The sequence below is a fragment of the Penaeus japonicus genome, unplaced genomic scaffold (assembly GCF_977035675.1).
Source record: "Penaeus japonicus unplaced genomic scaffold, GWHDUDI00000001_assembly GWHDUDI00000013, whole genome shotgun sequence".
Lineage (NCBI taxonomy): Eukaryota > Metazoa > Arthropoda > Malacostraca > Decapoda > Penaeidae > Penaeus > Penaeus japonicus.
Window position 1 is genome coordinate 10,074,734 of NW_028234415.1, and position 2,500 is coordinate 10,077,233.

At 51.7% G+C, this 2,500-nt stretch overlaps 1 protein-coding gene across 3 annotated transcripts in view; it reads left to right on the plus strand.

The window, feature by feature from the left end:
- Positions 1–2,500, plus strand: part of LOC122250593 (uncharacterized) — a 243,702-nt gene that overhangs the window by 95,592 nt on the left and 145,610 nt on the right. The window lies entirely within an intron of this gene.

Consider the following 2,500-nt stretch of genomic DNA (forward strand, 5'->3'; position numbering starts at 1 on the left):
TTCTTCTTCTTCTACTCTTCCTCTTCCTCCTCTTCTCCCTTTTCTTCTTCCTCCTCCTCCTCCTCTTCTTCCTCTCCCCCTTCTCCTCCTCTTCTCCCTTTTCTTCTTCCTCCTCCTCCTCCTCCTCTTCCTCCTCTCCCCCTTCTCCTCCTCTTCTCCCTTTTCTTCTTCCTCCTCCTCCTCCTCCTCCTCCTCCTCCTCCTCCTCCTCCTCCTCCTCCTCCTCCTCTCCCCCCTTCTCCTCCTCCTCTTCTTCCTTTTATTCCTCCTCCTCCTCCTCCTCTCCCCCCTTCTCCCTCTCCTCCTCCTCCTGCTGCTGCTCTCCCCCCTTCTTCTCCTCTCCTCTTCTCCCTTTTCTTCTTCCTCCTCCTCCTCCTCCTCTTTCTTCTTCAAGAAAATTCTTCTTCAAGAAAGGAGCTAAGCATGCATGGGGTTCTGTGAGTGTGGAACTAGAGGGATTAAGCTCAGAAGTATAGATAAGAATAGTTAATACCACAGAGCAGGAGATGGGCTTGTGTTTCGATAAGAATCTGTATCAGAACTGCTTTTTTATTTTATTTTCCGAAATGCTTCATTTGTATTTTTTTTTATATAGTAGAAGTCCTAAGATGAGTTCAGCCTCTCCGCTGCCCTGAAGGCGAGCCATGAGCAGAAATGGCCTGTGGTGGATGTAGGAACCCGGACGCGAAGGGCGGAGAGAGGCGAGATGGGCGAGGGCTGTGGTGTATGTATGCGCTCATCCTCTGTACCTGTTGACTGTGATTGGTTCCTTCCACGAAGCCCAGGGGACGATTTTGATTTTTTTTTAAGTGGTTGAGAACAATTACCCATGTGCGTTTCAAGTGATGCCTCCACAAATAGGCCTTTTTTATCCCCCCCTGGCATAATTAGCCCGTTTTGAGGGCAGCGTTATGAGCCCCGTCTCGTGAGATCTTCCATGTTGCCATGCAGCCTTCGTAAGACAAGGAACGTTCTGTTTTTTGTGCCTGCGTTGCGGCTGCTTCGGCTTCTTCAGTCACGTAGTGCTTTCCCCCGCTCGGCAGCTTTGCTTGCCTGCAGGTAAGCTGAGTTCGCTGCTTAGCGCCAGGTAAACTGTTGACCAGAACGAGGTCGAGTATCTTATTTTTTTGAGTTGGAACGGGAATTGGTTTTCAGGTAAACATGTCCTTCTCGCATTCATCTCGGCCCCCTTCCCCTCCCCCTCCACCCTCCCCCCTCTTTAGAGTAACTTGGCCGAGATAACGAGCGTCGAATACAAGCCAGTAGCAGTTGCCTTATTTGCTGCTTGAGACGGCTCGCTTTGCAGGAAATCCCATGGCGGTTTGAGGGAGCGATGAAGAAAAGAGAGGAGGAGGAGGAGGGGGAGGAGGAGGAAGAAGAAGAAGGATTAGGAGGATGCCCGTGAGTCAGGAGTTTGTTCTGGAGGGAGAGGTGGCAGTGGGGAGGGCGGGGGGAAGGGAGGGGAGGGGGAGGAGTGTCAAATTGATCTCATTGTGGTCCTACGTGACTGGAGCTCGTATTATAATAATGGAGGTGCTGCTAGGGCGCTGCTCGTGGCGCGTCTCTGTCGGCATCCTTTGCATCGTCGTCTCTTATTTTCAAACTTCGTCTTGCCTTTTTTTTTCTTAATTCTTGATTCATTTGATATTCGTTTATGCTTCCATTCTTTCCCCTCTTTCTTTCTTGCTCTTCTGGATACTCTTCCCCTTGGTTAGTTCCTATGAACCAGCCCTTCCTTCTACGTCGTCTCCTTCAAGGAGATTTGCCTTCTGCCTTTATCTCAGGGCGGACCTCATTTCCTTCGGACGGGCGGCCCTCGCAGTTGAGGCAGTTGAGTCTTATCGGGGCGGGAGGGAGCCCCTCGGAGGGCGTACGTCACTCGCCTGAAGAGGGTTGACTGAACTCCGCCGGGCGTCACGCTCGCTCTCTCTCTTTTCTCTCTCTTTCTCTCTCTTTCTCTCTCTTTCTCTCTCTTTCTCTCTCTTTCTCTCTCTTTCTCTCTCTCTCTCTCTCTCTCTCTCTCTCTCTTTCACTCCTCCCTCTCTCTTCCTCTCCTCTCTTCTCTCTCTCTCTCTCTCTCTCTCTCTCCCCTCTCTTCTCCTCCTTCTCTCCTCTCTCTCTCCTCTCTGTCTCTCTCTCTCTCTCTCTCTCTCTCTCTCTCTCTCTCTCGCTTCTTTCGCTCGCTCTCTCTCTTCTCTCTCTCTCTCCTCTCTCTCTCTCTCTCTCTCTCTCTCTCTCTTCTCTCTCTCTCTCTCCTCATCTCTCTCTCTCTGCCCATCTCTCTCTCTCCCCTCATCTCTTTCTCTCTCTCTCTCTCTCTCTCTCTCTCTCTCTCTCCCGCTCTCGCTCTCTCTCTCTCTCTCTCTCTTTCGCTCTCTCTCTCTCTCGCTCTCGCGCTCTCTCTCTCTCTCTCGCTCGCGCTCTCTCTCTCTCTCGCTCTCGCGCTCTCTCTCTCTCTCTCTCTCTCGCTCTCTCTCTCTCCCTCCCTCTCTCTCTCTCTC